This window comes from Rattus norvegicus, chromosome 3, assembly GCF_036323735.1.
Source record: "Rattus norvegicus strain BN/NHsdMcwi chromosome 3, GRCr8, whole genome shotgun sequence".
NCBI classification, from domain to species: Eukaryota; Metazoa; Chordata; class Mammalia; order Rodentia; family Muridae; genus Rattus; species Rattus norvegicus.
Window position 1 is genome coordinate 175,591,149 of NC_086021.1, and position 23,571 is coordinate 175,614,719.

The window sequence follows — 23,571 nt, forward strand, 5'->3', positions numbered from 1 at the left end:
AGCCCCTTTGGTGACTCTTCTCTTGGAGTCCCCTATGCATCAAGGTTGAGTGGTATCTGACCCCCCTCTTCCTTCTCCTGGACAGACGAGTGCCTGGAGTGCTGTTGTTAGCCACCCCTTTCCGGCTGAGACGCCTAATACACATTTTAAAGTTTAAGAAATGTCAAAGAATCCTGTCCATCAGGAATATTGGTTACACGCGACAGGAAACCAGAGTGAATGGCTTTAGAGGAAGGGAATTAAGCATCCATCTCTTAATAGCTTTAGGAACAGCTATAATGAAGTCACCAGAGCCCAACTGTCAGAATCCTTGGCTCCTCTTTGTTTCCTCTCGGGATCATTCCTAGAGCATCTCTTGCTCCCACTGTACGATGACAGCTTAACCCAGTGGGGAAAAGTCTCTGCCCTTCCCTAAAGCCACAAGTCTCCATGTACCTCCCTGGCCCTTCGTGTGTCATGGGCTTTTCTCTGAGTCAATGAGAGGAGCTGAAGGGGGAAGAGCTAGTAGCCTCGGCCACTTGACAAAGGATTAGTCCAGCCCTCCATGAGAGGGAAACTGGGAAGAGGCTGGGCTGCCTTCTGGGTCGTCCCTGCAAAGATCATGCATTAGAGTTGTAAAGGGAGGTGAGGTGTGGAGAGGTACGGCCCCAGGGTCCTCCTGTCTGAAGATGAAACTCTTCACCTAGATGAGTTCTCAGATACTGTGAGCTCAGAGAGCCCTCTTTGTGAGAACACACAGGCCATGGCAGTACAGAGACAGAAGACCCTAAGAAATGACTGGGGGTGAGAAAGTGGATTTTCTAAACAATAGCATAAAAAGGACGTGGTCACCAAGATCAGGGAGAGTCAATCGCTAACAACAGTAGCCAGCTCAGGTCCGATAGACAGCTATGGACTGACAGCAGGTTCACAGTCTGGGAGGGAAGCCCAACAGAGTTCTCCAAAGAAGCCCACCTGAGTCAACTCTCGAGTTCTAGGATAGAGAACACAGAGGACTGCTCCCTCAAGCACCATCAGAGTGTGTCTTTCTCTGCATCTAGTTACCCGGCCAGTGTGGGCCTGGTCTTCTTAGCTGGGATAAAATTCTCCTGCTGAACCAATCTGTCTCTGTCTCTCTGTCTCTCTGCTTCCCTGTCTCTCTGTCTTTGTGTCTCTCTGTCTCTGTTTCTCTGTCTCTCTGTTTTTGTGTCTGTCTGTCTCTCTCTGTCTCTTTGTGTGTATCTGTTCTCTGTTTCTCTTTCTTTGTCTCTGTGTGTCCCTGTTTCTCTGTATCTCTCTGTCTCTCTCTGTCTCTCTGTGTGTCTCTCTGTCTCTCTGTGTGTCTCTCTATCGCTGTTTCTGTCTCTGTTTCTCTGTCTCTTTGTATCTCTGTCTCTCTGTCTCTCTCTGCCTCTCTCTCTCTCTCTCTCTCTCTCTCTCTCTCTCTCTCTCTCATGCACACCCCTCAGCAAGCTCCTGCTTGCCCCATTTTTCTGGATTCTTCTGGAGTTTAGTTTGGTTTGGTTTGGTTTGGGCAAGGTTGTTGGGGAGCCATCACTCCTCCCAGTACCATTCTACACGTGATCTGTCCATCGATTGTCTGTCAGAGCTCGAGAAGGAGCTGTCAGCACAGCTGTCTCCCCGCAGGGACCTGGACTTCCTCCAGCTGCACAAAACAGGGATGGCAACTGTCAGATGCATGCCTGAGCTGAGATCCAAGAGGAACCACAGCCTGGGATGGATGGGAGAGGCAGGTGTGTCCAGAGGCAGGCACAGCCTGGCTGGCAGAAGCCTTCTGTCTGCAGAAGCCTTTGTCCTCCTGTCAAGGCCGCTGAGGCGTGTTGCTGCCTGCTCCCACCAGCCACAGTGAACCGGGAACCTAGCAGTAAACAGACCATTCACTTTTGATATTCTTACTTCCTCCATCTCTGAGGCAGCACAGCCGATATCTGACTTACTCTTCTACAGCTATGGTAAACAAAAGCAGCTCAAGGAAGAAATGGTTTATTCTTGCTCACAGGTTAGGGGCACAGCCCTTCATGATGGGGAAGTCCAGGAGACAGGTGCTCGAAGCCCTTGGCTACATCATATCCACAGTCAAGGACAGAGATCCATCAAAGTGATTCTGCATCCTCTTGAGTTCACACCCAACACCAACCTCCACACCTCCCTCAACATGACACCCAAATCCATCAGTTTTAAGCCATAACCTTTCACTTCTTCTCCCCATCGGCTCAGAACCTTGTTGTAACACAACTTGCATTTTGTCGAATTTTAAAGTTTCCTTAGACTTTAACAATGCTTTAAAAGTTTAAAGTCTCTTGACTGTAAACTATGAAATAATTGAAAAAAAAGTTGCATGTTTTTAATATGTAATGACAGAGTGAACGCTCCTAGTCTAGAAAGAAAGAATAAAGACACAGCAGGGAAAAACTGGACCAGATTACAGTGAGAAAAGCACAACATCCTTCAGAGCTATGTCTGGCATTTGGGACTTACAATGAAATCAGCTGGGCTCCAAGACTTAGGTAGCCTCGCCCCTTTGATTCTACTCCTGATGTGCACATGGACTTTTTCTTGTATTGGCTTTACGCTATGCCCACAGTTCTCTGTGGCATCCACAGTCCTGGTGTCTCCAATATCTTCTCCACTGCAATTTGGGTTTCACCGTCACAGCTTCACAGAGTGGCGTCTTATTGCTTCCTTACTGGGACGCAGACTTTGCCACACACTGCCTGGGCTCAGATGCTCTCCATGACTCTCCTAATCTTGTGTCTCCCATGCTTGTATAACCATGTGGATAACTCTGCAAGGTTTTGCTGCCAGCCCGAGGTACAGCCTGGCCACCTTGGGCCACACCCATAAGAGCCTCTGTGGGCTGTCCCTGGGGAGACACTTGCCTTTAGGGAGTACTGAACCCTTTCTATCTAGGCTTCTTCCTTCAAAAGGAGTTTGCATCATCACAACATGGAGAACCTGATAGGTGATGCTTTGCTCTCAGGACATCCTTCCTCTCGTCCCAGTGCAGCACAGAAGGCTTCTCTTCAGTGTGACCTCACTTTAACGGCCACACCCTATTCCTCAGCACCAGACCTGGATGCCCTCCCATCTTGAAATTTCCTCTTTCAAACAAATAATTTCATTACCTTTTAATTCGCCTTCATTCGAATCTCCTGGTACAGGCACAGTGAAACCATGATTATCAGCTGAAAGTGTCTTTGTTCCTCAACCAAACGGAGCCACGACAGGAGCCAGACACTGAGTCACACTGTTGCCCTCCACTCTCCAACTTCACAAGTGATAGCCCACGCTTCTTCTGTATCGCGCTTCCCAGAATTAAGTCCAGTATGGAATACTAGGCACGAAGAAAGCAAATCAGAAGGGCTGTTTGCCACCGGCTCCTTCCCAGACACCATTTTGGCCATACGGGTAACTATGTCACATTCCCTGACACAAACAGATGACCCCTTAGGTGAGAGCACCCTTTCTGATATTGTCAGAGGGTGCCTCCTGAGTCAGTGACATGTAAATACAAACATGGTGACATCCTCAAATAGCAAGCCTGATGGCTGGTCACCCTTGAGAGAAAGCAGTTTCTCCTTCTTTCTGTCTCTTCTCTCCAACATCCCAAGACTTAAGCTTCAGCGCTGACACGCAAGTCACAAGCACTCTTTCTGAAGCCCACATCCACCCCTCCATTCACAGATGTCTCTCTGCTGAGTCTGCCTGCTCTTAGCCTTCTTTTTTTTTTTTTTTTTTTTTTTTGGTTCTTTTTTTCGGAGCTGGGGATCGAACCCAGGGCCTTGCGCTTCCTAGGCAAGCGCTCTACCACTGAGCTAAATCCCCAGCCCCCTGCTCTTAGCCTTCTAACTCGGAGAGTACATGTAGCCTTCTGGTTTCCTTTTCTACCTCCGTCTTCCCAGCAGCTGCTGAGATCTCTAGCCTGTTGTTTTCTCTCTCAAATTTCAACGAAGTCATCCTTGGAGTTCCCAGAGGAGTCCATTTTTAAATGCTTTGATCTATGAGACCAAGAACCTGTGTCCCTGGATCACAAGGTTCACACTCTAAAGGATGGGGCTCATTCAAGGACAGGATGCCAGGAGGAAGGGATCTCTGGGAGTCCCGCAGGAGCGGCCCACCACCCTGTCCCTGTTTAATTTTAAAGAGCTGTTAGACCACATTATGAGTAATTGACAGACAGCACGTTCCTCTAGGCCCATATTTTAGGAAGAAGCTCCTGAAAATAGCCCCGTTCACACCATGGCTGTGAAAAAAGAAAAAAAAATCCTTTTGCTTTGCTGGCCTCAAACTCAGGGAAAGTGTGAGATTCTGGGAGAAGCAACCTCCAGATTTTAGCTGAATTATGTCTTTTCTTTTTTTCGCCCCCTCCAACTGGTGTCTTTATGGAATCTCGGGGACCGTGGGATTCTTCAGGCCGACTCTCTGCCCTCCTTTTTCCTCTTCATTATGAAGAACAAGAAAACAAAACAAAACAAAACAAAACAAAACAAAACAAAACAAAAAACACCTTGGCTGGCCCTGACTGTTACCTAGCTATTAGCAGGAGCCTGACTATCTCTGTTCTTTCACCCTGTCTGATCTCCACAAGGCCTGAGGCAGGGACACCCTTCAGCAAAGGGATCCAATGCCACTCCCATGATGAAGCCCCCTGGGGTGTCCCGGAGATGAGGAGCGCCACATCCACCCCTTTTCTAGAGCAGTGACAAGCTGATCTGGGCACAAGACCAAATGTGACTCATGGGGCTCCAGGCAGCACTGTCCCTAAGCCTGGTCCTGCCGCTGGTGCTGACTGAGGCTGGCCCCATAAAGGATCAAACCTGCCTAGCTTGGTGAAGTCTGAATGCTGGGCCCAATTCTGGCCAGGACCACCGTTGGAAACGAGGCAACAGACAAGGAGATGACTCATCTGGCTGAGAGCCCAAAAGATGGATGCCAGGCCTTCCCGCAGACAAAATAAGATTACAGAGGCGCAGAGCAGAAAGTGCCTGGCCTCAAATGCTAATGCTCTTTAATCCATCCACTTAGAAAGCCAGTCATCTGCTGAGATCCAACGTGTCTGAGAGAGAGAGAAAGCTATCATACTCAGGAACCCACTTCCATCTCTAACGCAACAAGAGCTGTTTCAGGGACTCTCTGCATGCCAAGGTCACGACACCTGCCCCCTGCCAGTGCAGGGTCACAGCTCTCCACTACTGTCTGTGACATGACCTTGCCCAGCCGAGGAGATCCGAGAGGAGGACGGTGCTGTTTCTGAGGGAATCATTAAAGAGCCCCAGAGCCCCTGCTCTGAAGCTGGGTAGACGGATCCAGCAGTAAAACATTCCGGTCGTATAAATGAGGGGCCCAGTTAGGACCCATAGCACCCACATAAGAATCCAGACACTGCAGCAGGCAAGTGTAGTCCTGGGGCAGGGAGATGGACACTAGAGGATCTTTGTTTTTCTGCCCAGCCAGTCTAGCTGGTCCGGTGGGCTCTGGGTTCAGTGAGAGACCCTAACTCAAGAAAATAAGGCATCGAAGGATAGAGGGAGATGAGCCAAATTGGACTTCTGACCTCCACAAGCACACGTCTCTCTCTCTCTCTCTCTCTCTCTCTCTCTCTCTCTCACACACACACACACACACACACACACACACACACACAGAGAGAGAGATTCCCCCACACTGTCGCAGTGATCACAGGAACAGGGATTGGGATGGTAAATCTGAGAGATAGTGGGGCTTCTGTCAGTCTAGAATTTGAGAAGAGTAAACCAAGCCCACTTCTCCCACCCTCCATGTAGACACAGAATGCCTCTGTGCACAGCCAGTGTGATTCAGCCAGTGTTTGCTGTTACTGTGTTACCCGGCTATCTGAACTAGTAAATCCCCTCCCGCACCCCAACATACTGTCTGCAGACACATTAAAAGCTTACAACTCGGGGTTGGGGATTTAGCTCAGTGGTAGAGCTCTTGCCTAGGAAGCGCAAGGCCCTGGGTTCGGTCCCCAGCTCCGAAAAAAAGAACCAAAAAAAAAAAAAAAAAAAAAAGCTTACAACTCCCTTCTAATGTTCCCTCAGGGGAAAACTGGCTCTCAAGCCGTCCTCACAGAGCCACAGGATTCCTCCTGACAAGACAGCGGCTGATGTGGGCAAACAGGAACGGAGCTCTGAACTTGCGTGAAATGAGAGAGGAACGAGCCTTTTAAAAAGCTCCAACACTAAGGACAGATGCTTTCAGTGTAGGTTTAAACTGGGCAACGGCTGTGTGCCTACTTCTCGAGGCCTATGCTTCAGATGAAGTAGCAGAAGGAACCACCTTGGGGCGTAGGTGCTTGGCGCCATGTGGAGATTACATGAGCTGAACAATTGCTGACACATGCAGTGGGGCGTCTATGCTGTCACCACTGTGCAGCCTGATGTGTATTGTGCCACACTGGCATACAGTGTGATGTACGCTTTATCACACTGGTGTACAGTGTGATGTATGTTCTACCACACAACTGTGCAGCGTGACTGACGTATGTTCTATAACTGTGGGCAGTGTGGTGTCTTGTGATGCTATTGTCATGGTTAGTATACGCTTGACCCAAGGAGTGGCACTATTAGAAAGTGTAGCCCTATTGGAGTGGGTGTCTTACTGTGGGTGTGGGCTTTAAGACCCACATCCCAATGGCCTGGAAGCCAGTCTTCTGCTAGCAGCCTTCAGATGAAGATGTAGGACTCTCAGCTCCTCCTGCACCATGCCTGCCTGGATGCTGCCATGTTCCTGCCTTGATGATAATGGACTGAACCTCTGAACCTCTGAACCTGTAAGCCAGCCCCAGTTGAATGTCATCCTTATAAGACTTTGCTTGGTCATAGTGTCTGTACACAGCAGTAAAACCCTTACTAAAACATGTATATTCTATTCTATAACTCTGTGCTGTGTGGTGTATATTCTATAACTGTGTGTGGTGTGACATATATTCCATTTTATAACTGTGTGCGGTGTGGTGTATGTTTTACTGCAGTCCCTTAGACAGTAGGAGGAGGCAGGGAAGAAGAGTATCCTACAGTGGAGTGTGGACTAAACACCCATTGCTAACCATGGCCTCAGAGAGCAAGGGAACTCACACTGCTTTTGTTGACCCAGCATCATAGTTGGCTTCAGTCGTCAACTTAACACGAACTAGAGACACATGGGAAGAGGAAACCTCAGTAGAGGAATTGCCTTCAGTACATTGGTCTATGGGCATGTCAGTGGGACATTTTCTTAACTGTGAATTGATGTAGGAGGACCCAGCCCACTGTGGGCAGCACCATCCCCTAGGCAAGGTGGGCCTAGGCTGTATAAGAAAAGTTCCTATCTTGAGTTCCTGTCTTAGCTTCTCTCCATGATGAACTGTGTAGCCTGCAAACCATTTCCTCCCAAGCTGAATTGGGCCATGACATTTTATCACAGTGACAGAGAGGTGAGCTGGGACACGCAATGGGTGAGTGATGAGGAGATGTCAGGGGTTGCAAAGTTTATAGAAACAAAGCTGAAATAAAATAAAATTAAAGCAAACACAGAGCGTAGCTGACAATGGCTTCAACCTTCCACTCCACTCAACCTTACACTGAATCTACCTGTACCCAAGAAGACAGCTTTGACCTTCAGCTCCAGTGTGAGGCTTTGGCTTTGGTCAGAAGCTTAGTCAGTGTCCCCAGCCTCCGCAATGGGTTCTAGTAACACACACAGCCACCAGAGCTCTAGGAGAAACAGCCACAGCAGGGTAGGGGAGATGACTCCTCAGTAAAGTCATGGGAGCATAAAGACCTATGTTTGAATCACCAGGGCACCCACACAAAGCTGGGCAACGTGATGCTTGCCTGTCATGCTAGCACTGGGGAGGCAGAGGCAAGAAGCTCCTACAGCTAGTTAATCAGTCCGTGTAGCCAAACCAGTGAGCTCCAATTTTAGTGAGACTCTGTGTCAAAAAAAAAAACTGAAGGCAGAAAGCAATCGAAAAAGAAACTCTGTGTCCATGCACACACACACACACACACACACACACACACACACACACACACACACGCCAGTCCTAGTACCCCATGGATTAGGGAAAGACAAACAAATTTGTTTACTCTTGGGACTGTGCCGGTCAACTGTGCCTCCTGTGTTAGAGATTGTGCCATCCCTCAATCCAGAGGTCTCTACAGGGCTTGGAACCTGCCCTCCTTGTGCTCATGGCAAAAAAGCAAGAGCCCAGGTGCCCACCAAGCACTTTAGCCACCTCCCCTCATGACACATCTACTAGCATCCCATTGGCCCAAGGAAGTTATGCCATCCAATGGGATTCTTCAGCGTGAGGATGCCACTCTATCCATCCACCCTTCAGGAAGCTAATAGCAGTTGGCAGGACTGGGAACAATATTCAATCTGCTGCACCATGAGGGGGCCTCTGGTGCACGGTCAATGTCCTCTCCTTGTTGTTGGGCTTTCAGGTCATGTGTAGCACTAGGGCACTGGCTGCTGCATAGAGAGCCTCCGAGCGCCTGGCCACCCTTGCACACTAGCTCCACTCTCTTTGAGAAGCATCTCAGAAGCCTTTAAGCTGTGCTAGCACTGTGGCTCAGTGGGTTAAAGGCGCTTGTGATACGAGCCTGACAACCAGAGTTCAACCCCAAGTACCCACATAAAGGTGGCAGCAGAAAGAAGGCTCTACGAAGTTGGCCTCTGACCTCCGTACACACACCACGTCATACTCCCCGACCCATGCCACCACCCCACCCACCCCCCGGCCCACAAAAATAATAAATAAAATCTTGTTATGGGCAAATCACAGCAGAAAAATCCCATCTCGGGGCAAGGCATTTTGAATTAAAGGAGTTGCTGAACCAACAGCCAGTGATTTACGGAATGAGCTTTGGTCCCCTTCAAATGTTGGCACCGCCAGCCTCCATTCCTGCTGTCCTTCGGGGGCCACTGTTACTCCAGTGCCATATGGATTTATACATCAGACAGCTGAGCCTTGACCATGGACAGGAGGGGCTCTGACCCATTACAGCTCATCTCCTTTCGCTTAAGGATAGGTTGTGTTGAGGGGTATCCCGCCAAAGTGAGAGGGAACCTGAGGGTGGCTATGATATATGATCAATGTGTCCATGAATGATTTGCCAAAAAAAGGGAAAAAATTACCTAAAAATCTTCAATGAGGTTGAATGCTGTTGGACCCTATTAGCCAAGCTCCTCTGGGGCCAGCACAGGGAATGGGGAACACTGAGAAGCTGGCCCACTAGGATCTAGCCCTGGGTCTTTGTCTTCTATATCGTGAGCTCATGAGCAAACGTCTGAGCCTCTCTAAACGCAAACAAGCCTCAAGAAACCGCACGTCTGTTGCCCTCATCGTAAACAGCCTCCTGTGTTGTGTGTCTGTCTGTCCTCTTTCCATCTGCTCCCCCTCCCCCTGCCCCCCCCCCCGCCGCAGCAGGAGTGACAGATATTTCTGCTCTGTCCTCATTTGCATGGGCGACATCAAGTTCCCACGTTGTCATACCATTTCTCTGTGCTAACAGATCCTCCAGGAAGTCGCTAACTAGAGCGCGCTCATCCCAGAAGCCTTCTGGACCATCACATTTTTTGAATAAATATCTTTTTATTTGTTGCCCCTGCTGAGAAGCCTATAAGCATCTGTGCTGCACCAAGAAGGTTTCATTATTTTCCTAAGATTGATGCCAGTCAGCCCTGAGATCACCTTGAAGTGCCTGCATTTGCAAGAAGCCCCGAAGCCTCGCACACTCAGACTCTTAGACTCATTAGAATTGAGATTTGCATCTGCAGTCGGGTGAAGGTGATAGGATGAGACACACGGGAGCCTTGTTCAGTCCTGAAGGAATGTATTAGAGAACACTCGAGGGAGTGGTCTTACGTGCACACGTGTGTGTCTGTGCGTGTGGAGGCCAGAGGTCGACATCTGGTCTCTTCCCCAGTTGTTTTCACCGTATTTATGAAACAAGGCCTCCACTTGACGTGGAGCTTGCCAATTACCTAGGCTGGCTGGCCAGTGCATTCCCGGGATCCTCTTGTCTCTGCCCAAACCACCCCCCACCACTATATTGTAGCCATGGCTACCACATACGGCTTTTGAGTGGGTGCTGTGGAGCTGAGCTTAGTCCCTTGTTGCTATAAAGCAAACACTTTATATGTGAGCCACATCCTTCGCCCTCCTATTGATAAAGGCACTAGGAGGTCACAAAGCACCTCGCAGCACACATCTTCTGCCATCCTTGACCCATATCGACAGCTTATGGGTGAGCGGATGGTCCATTGCTCAAACTGGGCCACGTTGGAGACAGCCAGGGGTGCAGAGCACTTGCCTAGCATGTGGCAAGACCTGGATTCCATCCTCGGCAACACACGAAAAAAGGTAAGCCTAGTGATTAGAGAGGCAAACAGACCCACACTGAACATACCTAGTCCAGATGAGAGCATGCACTCGCCCTGCAGTCTGAGGACCAAACAGACAGAGTTTGCTTGCTCCAACATGTGCAGGGAGCCGGGGGCCTTAGTACGAAATGCAAACACCAAGACATACGGTGGCAGCACGAGTTGCTAAGAGACCCCCAGGTGGAGCTACCTGCTCAGTGGCTTCTTTGAACAGAGACCTCATTTCCAATCGCCCTCACTCGGTAAAAGTACGGTGATGTCAAAAACGATGGGCGGAGGCATGAACTTGACCTCCTTGCTTCCCACAGCGATTGAAGTCTCTCAGCGCTGTTTGTGTTCCTGGCTGCTGTTTCTGTCTCTCTCCTATTAGGCTCGGTTTTCCAGCTCAGCTCAGCGGCCATCTTTCTGAACACAAAGCCATAAGCTGGCTGGCCGTCATCTCTGTGAAGCACAATGAGATCGTTGTCTTAATGGTTCGGCTCTTGCTTCTCCAAGGCTGCCTGGGTGGTGTTCTGAATCCAATCAAAAGGTCAGCAGCAGACAGCACCAGAGGCTAAGAGTGGTCGCTGTGTCCTATGTATCCTGATCGGAAAAACCACAAGGTCTTCCCCAGCCCCGACCTCCACAGACTCCAAGTACTGTTTGACCCTAACATGATTCAACTTGAAAGAGATGGTTGTTACAAACCACCCATCTCAGCTTTTGCTTGGCAATTCATTCAGGCAGCTTAGCGCTCGCAGTTGGTAGAGTGCTTGCCGAGCATGTACAAACACTGTTCATGTCCCAGCACTGTATAAACAGGGTGCAGGGACACTCACTTGTAGTTCCTGTAGTCGAGAAGTAGAGACAGGAGGATGAGAGGAATTTGAGGTCATCCTCTGTTACACTGGGAGTTTGCAAACAGCCTGAGCTACACCCCACCGGCTGGAAACAAAACCAAACCAAACCACAGAGACAATGCTATGAAATGTTACATTTGGCGCTGGAGAGAGGGCTCAGCAGTCAAGAGCGCTCACCGCTCTTGCAGAGGACTAAAGTTCAGTTCCCAGCGTCCACATCAGGAGGCTCACAACACACTGTAACTCCAGCTCCAGGGGTCCAAGGGTCCTTTCAGTTATCTGTGGGCACCCAAATTCAGGTGTGCAAGCACACACATTAAAAACAGATACAACTTTATTAGAGAGAATAGGCTACTCCGACCCCAGGACTCTGCTGCCCCCTGTAGGTCACTCTGATAGTTTTCCAGTGTATCCCCCGCCCTACTTTGTTCTGCGAATACATACACAACAGGGAGCGTCGCTTTGCGACTGGCTGTACATGGCACTACATGCAGCAAAAACGCAATGAGCGGCTTCACATCTTGATGTCACGTGGCACTTCGCCTATGCGCAAAAAATAATGAAACCGCCCCCCCCCCCCATCTGCGCTTTCCCCGTTTCAGGCTCCCACAGGACGCTCGTATCCCACTGTCTTTGTTTAGTTTGAGTTTTATTTTTAATCAGCCTCCCACAGAGGGATGTTCATATTGTCTCTGTCTATGGTTCCCACCAACAAAGCTGTGATGTATGATCTTGGTCGTCAGTATCTAGACGTGGGAACCCACAGGAGGAGGACACAGGAGCCAGAGTGCTGGCACGGAGACCAAGAGCGCTTGTACTTCACAGGGATGGCCCCTGTTGGTGTAGCACAATTTGGCTTCCGGCGGCAATTGTCTGGAACGTACATTTCCTCGTGGTCCTAACAACGCAGGATAACCGCCCAAGTTTTGAATTTTCCCCCTTAGCGTAAGTGAAAGTTTTATCTATCAATGAATGTTACTGGGCGTGGGGGACGGCTCTGTGGACAGGGACTGGCCACAAAAGTGTGAAGACTAGAATTCAGGTCCTAAAACCTACTTAAAAACTGAGTAAACGTGGCAGCCGCCTGATAGTCAAACACTTATGGGCCTGAGAGAGGAGATTCCTAGAGCAGGCTGGCAGGCTAGACTAGCCGAACCAGAGACCTCGCAACTCAGTGAGCAGCCCTGTCTATAATTGGGAGTTGTAGAGGATACCCAATATCAACCAACATACATATGCACACATGTGCATACGGACATGAACACACATGTGCCCATGCTCATGAGAAAACGCATACACACACATGTACACCACCCCCGTGCACATGCCAAAAGAAAAAAATATGTTCTCATCAAAACCATGTATGTTTAAAAGATCCCATACATGGGCTGGAGAGATGGCTTAGTGGTTAAGAGCCCCGACTGCTCTTTCAGAGGTCCTGAGTTCAATTTCCAGCAACCACATGGTGGCTCACAACCATCTGTAAAGAGATCTGATGCCCTCTTCTGGTGGGTCTGAAGACAGTTATAGTGTACTTATATATAATAAATAATTTTTTTTTTTAAAAAAGATCCCATACACTAAGTGGTCCCCACTGGTCACCCTTGAGGGGAAATGACAGTACTGCAGTTTGAACACGAAATATCCTCTAAAGGTTCCAACATTGCCATCTTGGCCCCCAGTACAGTGCTCAGAGATGGGGCTTTGGGCAAGCAATTGGATCATGAGGGCTCTGATCCCATCAGTGGAGGGATTTATTGATGTTGCTGGACTCGATAGACTGTCGTGCCGTGGTAGACCCTGGAAGGCAGGGCTGATTGAAGAAACAGGTCACTGAGGTAGTCGTGGTTGAGAGGGCGTGTCTCACGTCTGCAGCCTCCACCACTTCAGACCCATAACTGTGGCGCTAACCGACCACAGACTGAAACTGGCCCAGAAAGGCCCTTCCGCCTGCTAAGCCGCTCCTCTCAGACTTTGTCACGGGGTGAAAAATTTGATTGGCACTTCCATGTGCATTCTGCCATGCCTCAGGCACTCTGGATAAAATATCTGGAGCATGGCAAGTGACCAACCCTCCACCAGGGCCATGTAGCTGGAGATTCAGTGTCCTCTTTGGAACTGAAGTCCCCAGAAACAAGCCAAAGCTACACTGGCCGTTCTGCAAGGCTGATTGACTGGTGAGAACTTAGTGATTGTGGTGAGGTTAGAATGTTGCAGATCAAGAAACAGTTACCTCGGACTATCTTAGGCCCTAAATAGCGGTTTACTGTCTACCTCCGTGTGCGATCTAACACCCTTGTGACTATTAGGTAAATTATTTTGAAACGTATGGGCAGACCCCTAACTTCCACCTACTTAAAAGCTAAGAATGTCACTAGCCATCGTCTGAGGCCTGTTGAAGTGATAGCCATACTTCGTTGTAAATCACCTACCTGATGTTTCTGCGGGTACATTTAAAATCCCTCCTGATCTATGACTTCCTTTGTTGTAATGTTATAAGAGCTTCATGCAATTGCATTTACGAGAGCTTGGAATTTGGGGTACTCTAAATCTGTGTCCCCAAGCCGTGGCTACTCAGGTCTGGCTCCAATATAAGCCACCGTTCATTGCCTTTGAGGTATCAGATGATTTTTACACTGACAGTCTTGGAGCGGAGAGGAAGCTCGTTTTGCAAATACAGGTCATTGGGCTGCTCACGTGCCCTTAGTATATAGCACACAACCTCTAGACCAGAACACCCGGGCCGCCTCCACAGCCCCTCCAAAGTGGAGACAGCCCCTGACACATCACCGCAGCGGCTTGATCAACTATGGCGTTCCTGGCCAGCTGACAGCTAATGGTCCCGGTTCCCTTCCCAGAGTAATTTTGGCCTCCACAGCGAGATCATCGGCCAGAGAAAGGCTCGTGGCTAACAGCTAATGTCCTCCAAACACGTGTTTGCGCTCACGGTCTGCACCTTTATGGCTCAACCAGACGCCACAATTCTCTCTGCTGAGCGGCATTCTGACGCGACGCATCTGTCTCACATGTAATTCAAGGCGAGGCCCATTAGGCAAGGCAATTCCTGGCCTGTTTGCGTGCTTTTCAAAAACCGTTGCAGCCAGTTTTCCTGCACTGTGGCTTTAAAAGGAAATAATGCAAAGGGTTCTGGTAATATTTAGGGAGATTTCATATTCTTTATTACGCTGTTTCAATGAATGGTGACAATTCAGAACCCCAGGGACAGTGCATCCATGTGGCATAACGGATTGCTTTTGAAAATATATTTTATTCATGTTTTATGTGTATGTGTGTGTGGATATCTGTGAGTGTCTGTGTGTGTATGTGTGTGTATGTATGTGTGTGTGTTGTGTGTTTATGTTTATGTGTGTATGTGTATATATATGTATGTATGTGTGTGTATGTGTGGGTGTCTGTGTGTGTGTATACATCTGTGTGTGTATATGTGTGTGTTGAATGTGTGCATGTGTATGTGTGTGTATGTTTATGTATGTGTGTGTCTGTATGTGTGTCTGTGTGTATGATGTGGTGTGTATGTATGTGTGTGTATATGTGTGTGTCTGTGTGTGTATGTGTATGTATGTGTGTATGTGTGTGTATGTGTGTGTATGTGTGTGTGTTGTGTGTGTGCATCTGTGTGTGTATATGTTGGTGTATGTGTATGTATGTGTGTATGTGTGTGTGTCTGTGTGTGTGTGGTATGGTGTGTATGTATGTGTGTGTATATGTGTGTGTATATGTGTGTGTATGTCTGTGTGCGTATGTGTGTGTATGTGTATACGTCTGTGTGTGTATATGTGTGTGTATGTGTATGTGTGTATATGTGTATGTATGTGTGGGTATGTGTGTGTATATGTGTGTGTATGTGTGGGTGTCTGTGTGTGTGTATGTGTGTGTATATGTGTATGTGTCTGTATGTGTGTCTGTGTGTGTGTTGTGTTTGTGTTTACATGGTCGTGTGTGAGGATACATTCATGCCATAGTGAATGAGTAGGGACCAGGGAACAGCCTTGATCCTGGTCTCTGCCTTATGCCCTGTTTAGACAGTATCTCTTGTTTACTGCTTACACTGTGTACACCTCAAGCTCCTGGGACATTCTTTTGTCTCTTCTTCTCATCTAACCACAGGAATGCTGGGAATACCAGTGAATGCCACCATGTCTAGTGCCTACATGGGTTCTGGGGATCCAAACTCAGGTAGGCAGGATTAAATGGAGAAATGCCTTTAGCCTGAGCCCTATCCATGCCCAGCCCTTTAAGACAGAGCTGAAGATGATCTCTGTCCTGACCTCCTAAAACGTAAAACTCATTCTTTAAAATTCTGTATACATCTCTGCCTGACACCCCAACTTTCAAGAGGTTGAAGAAGGATTGGGAGTTAAAGGCTAACTTGAGGTACAAGCAGAAGTCTCATTCCAACAACCATGACAAACCCTGTGTAATTCATGTAAATGACTACCAGGCTCTCGCAGATCAAGGTCGAGTTACTCAGACCAGCGACCTAAGCACTTTGGTGAGAACTGAGTTGTCTGACGGTTCATGTGCAGTGCCTGGTTGGAAAGGGGGTTGATGCTACCTTAAAAATACACACGATGCTGGCAGTGTGGATCAGCCAGTGAAGGCACTTATGGGCAAGCCTGCTGCTTGAGTTTTAACCCCTGCACTCTCAAGGTAGCAGAGGAGAAGCAACCCCTTTGAGTTATTCCATGACTCCTACATGGGTGCCGCGGTGCATACACACATGAGAAATACATAAATACAAATACTATGAAGAGATTTATATGTAAACCATATATACATATATAAATATGACATATATACATATACACAAGTGCATACACACATACATACATGCCTATATGTTGCTTCCACCACAATGGTCCCAGCCGCTGTTCAGGCACTGTCTTTACTTGTCTCCTGGGCTCCTTGTCAGCCTCTACCCTAGCCCCTCTCCCTAGTCTCTCACCAACACACATCAGTGGTCCTTTCACAGGTAAATTAATTATAGTCGTACCTTCTGCTTCCCGCATAGAAAGCTCAGAGCACCTGCAGGTCTAGCCTTCCCACCTCTCCATCCTTCTCTCTATGGGTCTAGCCTTCCCACCTCTCCATCTTTCTCTCTGTGGGTCTAGCCTTCCCACCTCTCCATCCTTCTTTCTATGAATCTAGCCTTCCCACCTCTCTGTCTTTCTCTCTATGGGTCTAGCCTTCCCACCTCTCCGTCCTTCTCTCTACCCTTGTCTCCCCACTGTGCTCTGACTCCCAACAATGGCCAAACAGACCTAGCTCAGGGTCTTTGCACTGCTGTTTGCAGTGTAGAACATTTCCCAAGAGTCCCCGACCTTCCCCTCTCTCAGGGTTCACACCATTCTCTTCTGAAGAAGCCTCTTTGGCCCAAGTCAGCCATTCTCAACTTTACTGTCTCACTCAGCATCTGTCACTTCCTGGCCCATTTTGCCTGATTATTGCCTGTGGCCGGGACTGGAACCTAGGACAATCCCTACACATTGGATGCACTGTACCATGTAGAGTGAATCACTGGGGGTTTGGTTGTGATATTAGGCACAACAGCTCTCCTTGGAGAACTAAAGAGCAGAGTAAACACAAACAACAGACCTCGTGTGGTCAGAGACAGAAATGCTCAACCATTTTAAAAACATCCTTTTAGCACCTCCCAATTGCCATGTTCTTCTTGGAAGTCAGCAATTAAGCCCAGGGTTCCAGCTGCTGTGTTTTTAATCCGCACCCTTTGCCTGTTCATCAGCCATGCAGCCTTCGGTTGCCCATCTTGTCATTTGTATCTTGGAGAAGACCAGGCTTGACAAGAGAAGTCGCTGGCCCTGTCAGTCAGGAATGAGACCCGCAGCACCAAGTGTCAGTGGAGAGGAGGTCCTGTGCTGGTTGCTGCTCGGTCAGGACGTCTTGCGTAATTGGACGGTGGATGAAGCAGAGCCTGGAAGACAAACAGAGCAGAGGGAACCAGTGAGCTCAGAGGACCCTGCCTGGGAAGGAGGCCTGTGCGCTTAAATCAGCGCTGTGGTCGGACCGGGACACAGGCTGAAATCAGATGCCCCCTCTCCAGCTGTGCCCCGCACAAGGCAGTGTTAGGAAGAAGCACTGCCCTCTTAGCGGCCACAGCACACGGGCACACAGGGGACCTGGGATGACCAGACACACATGTGGGGCTTCCATCACTCCGTGCTCTGTGAAAGTGTCTGGTGGAAGCCACTCCACAGTCAGGGGTGACGATGGGGACTGTCACTCTCCTACTTCCTGTGTGTGTCACATCAGGGCAGAAGAGTAAACGCTGAGCTGTGTGCGCAAATGCCCTGCCTGTGCTCCTGTGGGAACAGGAAGAAAGCCACCCTCAATCCATGTCCCAGATGGGGACGATGGGGGAAGGGAAGGGATAGCGAGGGCCCTCTTCTTATGGATGCCACCGTTTGTTCCTGCAGCCTGGCCCAGCCTGTTCTCTCCTTACTTGCTTTTCCGTTCCATCCAGGGCTCAGAGAGAAGGCGAGTAAGAGGTGCCATTCCTGGAGACAGGTGGATGCCCAGTGTTGGAGCTGTATAGCAGTAGAGTCTTTTCTGTCCCAGTGACTTCCACTTTCTCAATGAAGTAAACAGTGCCATGGTGAATCTGTCTGTTGCCTCTTCACGTGGGCCACACTGGTCAATCATAGGTTTAAAAAATAAAAACTATCGCCCACAAAATTCATTATTTTTTTAAGTTATGAAAAGGTTTCTTTCTGCTCAGTGAGATTACACTGGCAACTTCTGAGGTGTGTGAGCTACTCTGAGTGTCTTACCCACCATCTCTCCTCTGCCATAAGGATCCAGATCAATTTCCACACACTTAGCGTGAACCGTCCCTTGGGTTCCTGTGCCTGATCACGTAGTGTCCTGACAGCGGTTCTGTTTGGAGGATTTTAGAATCCGTCTGATACGGGGTCTAGTTGGAGGAAGTGAGTCACTGGTGGGTGGGCCTTCATTAGCCCCACCCCTGTTACAACAGGGCTGCCAGTTTCCTGAGGCTCTAGTCCAGTGGTTCTCAACCTTCCTAATGCTGCGACCCTTTGATACACTTCCTCATGTTGCGGTGTAGTTTTGTTACAGTTATGAATCATAACGTAAGAATCTGATACACAGATTCTTATGTGATCCCCAAAGGGGTCACAATGGAGAGATTGAAAACCACTGCTCTAGGATCTAAGCAAGCACTGGGAGATTCCGGCAGCCACAGCGAGGAGCCACCAGGGACTCTGCCATGCACGCCTTTCCCTGCGGTGAGAAAGGATGCCCAGAGGAAGCCTTACTCCCTGACGGTATGTCTTTCCTGAATGTTACTCAAATGTGTAACTACCTGTGATCCCCACCCGTCACATTCACTAAGCTAGGTGGCCGTGGCCTGTGGCTGTCCCCCTGGCCTTAATCTCTGGGTTCTTTGCCTCTCAAGAGCCCAGGGACATTCCATCTAAAGAGTGAAGTTCAACCTGATGGCTGCTTCTCATCCATATTTATTGGCCCTGAGCTTAAGCACGTACCTGCTGCTGCGTAAGGTTTGCAAGGGCCCCCAACTTCCAGACCCCTCCTCCCTGTCACTTTGTGTCTTTCCCACAAGAAGGGGGTTCCAGGAAAGCCACAGACTCCAGAAACAACACATAGCCATTGGCCTGCCCAGGCCTTCCCAGGGCCTGCCTCACACTCTGCTTTCACAGTCTAGGCTCCCTTCTTTCTCTGGTGATATTCTCCTCCCAGTAACCCTGAGCTAGAGCATCCCTGTGCTGGGGGGACCATGAGCTGGAGCACCCCTGTGCTGGGGAGACCATGAGCTAGAGCTCCCCTGTGCTGGGGGGACCATGAGTTAGAGCACCCCTGTGCTGGGGGAGGACCCTGTGCTGGAGGATTCTTACAACTGCTTTGATTGTCAGGAATGAGCTGGTTTATCTGTGGGTCGCAGAGGTGCACTGAGCTCCATCTGCAGACCAGTTAATCACTAACAAATGTGGGAGCGTTTTCACCCAGCACCAACCACAAGCCGTGTCTCAGACACTTTGCCAAGCCATTTTGGAGCTGTAAGCATCTGGCCTGCTTCCAAACTGAATCTGTTTTGGCACACAGAGGCCACGAGCCTGTGAAACTCTGACTCCGGCGCTGGTAATGGGTTCGTGGGGGATCATAAGCCATGAGGAGACGGCCTCCAGTCAGCCCAGCAGGAATGGACAAGGACTCGGGATGAAGGGGACGAGTCACCACTGACCTTCACAGCGACCTCTACTCTGGCAGAGGTGGGAAGTGGGGTTTTCTGAACGCCTGCTTCAGCTGCTGGGCACTCTGCTGGGCTAGAGTGACAGTGGCAACTTTGCTTCCATTTCCAAGTGGGCAGTCACAGGCATGACAGGGTCGGAGTCTCTCCATGGCTCGCTGGTGAGGAGGTGAGAAGTTGGCAACCCATGCCCTGCAGAGGCTCCCCTTCAGACACTGCCATGAGTTGTCACTACACCAGCAATGAGGACTCGGACACCGCAGTGTCACCTCCCGGTACATACACACTGGCAAGCCCTCACTCACTTTCCCCTGCCCATTCACAGGATGCAGACTGAACCATGTGACCTCGAAGCAGATCCGGTGAGCAGATCCACTCATGGGAGTTGGTTCAAGCAGGCAAACATGAGGGGCAGGAGCGATGCCCTGGGGCAGACGTGGCTGGATGTCCCTTAGCTGAGGGACAGTTTCTGGTTTCCTGTCCTTTGGAGTGAGCTCCTTTCAGTCAGAGGAAACAGATGAGCATCTGCTGAGGTGTGAGGACAAGTTCTGGGAAGATGAGAGGTACGCCTGGCTAAACGCTGTCGGGTGCCCTGTGCTCCCTGCGTGCCGCCATGTGCCCTGTGATATGCCTTGTGTCCTCTGTTCCCTTCATGCTGCCATCATGTGTCCTGTGACACTGCCATGTGTCCTGCGTTCTGTTCCCTGGATGCCACCATGTGCCCTGTGTTCCCGGGATGTGCCAAGGTCATCAACGGTGGTTATTTTTTATAAGCAAGAAAACCCCACAGAGTATGACCTTTAGGTTACTAAATCCCTCCCCAAGCCAGCTACCTTCAGACTCTCCGTGCGGGGAAAAATACAGTTTCCTAATCACACTACTTTTTGACAAGATTTGTTAGTTACACTTAGCCTCATAAATAGAGCCACTGAGAACCTCGCAGCCACCCCACTGAGCGACACCCTCACAATGGTGAGCAGAGCCCAGAGAGTGCCCTAATGGCACTGTGAACGTCCCTACATCCCCCTGCCCATGGATCCTCGTCTCTGACTTGTTTGGTCCCATGATTTGATAGGAGGTTAGCATGGGACAGACTAACCAATGGAACCCCCAAAACAGAGCATAAAGAGCTATAGGTAGTGGTGAGCTCTCTAGAAGGGCCAGCTCAGAGACCCCCAAACCAAGATATAAAGAACAGAGGTGGTAGTGGTCAACTCCAGCTGGGTCCAGCTTTGGGGACTTTCCTCCCTCCCTAGAGAGCATACACTGAAGGGTGTCACCTCCCCCCTACTGACCTGTGCAGGTTCAGGGGTTCTTGGTCCCTATACATATTCTTGCACCTGATGTACTTACTTCAACAGACTGAATTCTGGGCTAAATGGAGTTTCACGAAAGCACGCCCTGTCCTGGAAGTGCCCATCCTGTGGGAGGCACAAGCAGGGGAAAGAAGGAAGAGGAGGAACGTAAGCCGGGTTCCCCATCAGGATCAGGGCACTGCTGTCGACGCCAGGCGCTCTTTAGAAACGTCTCAGCCATTCTTACTTCCCGGCCTGCTCTAATTGGGCTTTTTCACTGCTTTACCTCTGTGTCCCATCTGAATTCCCGTTTGAAAGCAGAAGAATGGAGACAGCTGACAGGGTCGAGACCGGAGGAAACCAGAGACCTCCCCATAGCACACAGGCTGGTACGCCACCTTCCCGTGGTTCTGGGGTGGGGGGTGGATTTCTTTCTAACATCAAAACCTCTAACTCTGCCTGACAGAGGACAACGCCCATGAAGAGAAGGGTGGGACTGCCCAGTTCCAGCCTAACAAAGGAGGGATTTAATGCGTTGCAAGGCAACAAGAAAAAAAAAAAGACCTACCAATTGATAGAAAACTAGATAAAGGATATGAACGGGTAGCCCACAAATAAGGAACTCGAACAACCAATAAGCATGAGAAAAGATGAAAATGTGTTTTTTAATTAGACAAGTGAAAATGGCTATTAGACTCGCTTATCAGATTGGCAAGGCAAATCGCGCCAGGCTGAGAGTAAACAGACGTTCCCGGGGGTCCTAGCTAAACAGGTACAGACGTTCTGACAGGCACTTGGCAGGAGCTACCAAACTGTAGCGAGAATGTTCTGCCTCTCGCGTAAATCAGCATCCGGGCAGGAAAAGGAAAACTGCTCTGATAGGACAAAGGAAGAGACAAACCAAGTCCGCCATGCCAGAAGGGCTGGGGCCAAGAGCAGGTGCTGAGGTAAGCCATGGCAGAGGGTTGGCACCAGTGGCTCTGGAGTCAACAACACAAAGTGAGGGAGGAAGCTTTGGGTGGGTCTGCCTTCCCTGGGTGACCTCAGCAGTCAAGGAAAAGGACAAAGACGGCATCCTGATGTCCGTATCCAGAAAGACACACACACACACGTTCTCTACCCCTGCTATAAACACAGAGTAATGGATTATACTGGTTGTCAGGGGTTATCTGGAGTAGTTGATCTGAGATGGGAAGAACCACCTCAACTGTGGGAGGCACCATCCTGTGGTCTGGGGCTCCTGACTGAAGAGAAGGAGACATGGAGGGAAGCATCAGCATTCATCTCCCTCTGCTTCCTCACTGGAGAAGCGATGTGACCTGCCTCAGGCTTCTGCCACCGTGACTCCCCCACCATGACAGACGGTACCCACCAACCATACGCTAATAAACCTTTCTTTTTGGAGGGCAGGGGTCCACTCAAGGTTTCTCCGTATACTCCCGGCTGTTCTGGAACTCTGTCTGTAGACCAGGCTGGCCTCACATTCAGAGACCCACCCACCTCTGCCTCCCAGTGCTGGGATTAAAGGTGTGCACCACCACTGCCCGACTAAACCTGTTTCTTAAGTCGCTATGCCAGGGTCTTTGCAACAACAAGTAAAGTAAATCATACAAGCTGAGCCCCCCTGAAAATAAGGCCTTGTGGTCAGGGGCAGAACAAGATTCAGAAACTGAAGAGAAGAAGGCAGGCTGGTGAGATCCGAGGTAGGAGCCCAGAGGCAAGCAAGTCCTGAGGCTACCAAATTACCACCTGCTTATGGTCAGCGCACAGAAGGCCACACTCTGCCTGCCCACTTCAACAAAGCCCAACGGAGGAACCTGGACTCCCATCTCTACCCTGTGGCAAACAAGATCTGAGAAGCCACCAGGAAGATGGCAGGGAGGTCAGATGAGGACCCAGAACAGACAGCCATTCTGACTCTGCGCTCAGCGGAGACCGGGAATAGAGTCCTAAGGAGACAGGCCTGATTCTCCAGCCATGAGCTGTACACAGAGACTCAGTAGAAGTTGAGCTTCCAGCCCTGCTCCATAGCGTTCAAGGACGCCTGGCACTCAGTGGGGCCAGAGAGAAGCCAGGACTTTATCCTCACAATGACTAGACACTGTCGCCCTTGTCTATAGCATGACAATAAGGAAGGCCAACAACAGTAGAGTCCATAAGACCCAGACCCCACCACTCCCTAGCACGGCATCTAGCACATGCAGGACTCCATTAAAAATGGTTCATCTTTGCAAGAAACAGTAATGTGAACTGGAAACAGCCACCAAAAGGAGCCGTCACCAAACACCACAGGTGTCACATGCTCTCACAAGCCTCTGGGGAGCAATTGCCACTGGAATCGAATGTCGGCAGTCCCAGCAGGGGAACTAGAAGTTCAGCAAGAAATCGAAAGCACAGCACTATGGAGATGGCTTAGAGGATAAAGTCCCTGCTAGATGCGTTGATGAAGACCTGTGACCCCAGCGTCAGGGACACAAGAGACACAAGAGTCCCTGAAGCCTGCTGGCCAGCCAGTCCAGCTGAACTGGTGAAGTCTGTGTGGTGGTTTGACCGAAAGTGGCCCCCGTAGGATCATAGACAGTGGCATTATTGGAGGTGTGGCTTGTTGGAGTGGGTGTGGCTTTGTTGGAGGAAGTGTGTCACTGGGGGCGGGCTTTGAGGTTTCAGATGCTCAAGCCAGGCCCAGTGTCACCTCTTCCTTCCTGCCGCCTGCTGATCCAGATGTAGAACTCTTAGCTACCTCTCCAGCATCGTCTCTGCCTGCACACTGCCGTGCTTCCTA

The 23,571-nt window shown here is 49.7% G+C and overlaps 1 long non-coding RNA gene across 1 annotated transcript; it reads right to left on the reverse strand.

The window, feature by feature from the left end:
* Positions 1–14,809: 14,809 nt before the first annotated feature.
* LOC102551879 (uncharacterized) lies at positions 14,810–21,751 on the reverse strand. Its single transcript, XR_010065462.1, has 2 exons — positions 21,076–21,751; positions 14,810–20,915 (listed from the first exon to the last, which is right to left on the reverse strand). It is a non-coding gene; the product is annotated as an uncharacterized LOC102551879 (long non-coding RNA).
* Between the last annotated feature and the right edge of the window lie 1,820 nt (positions 21,752–23,571).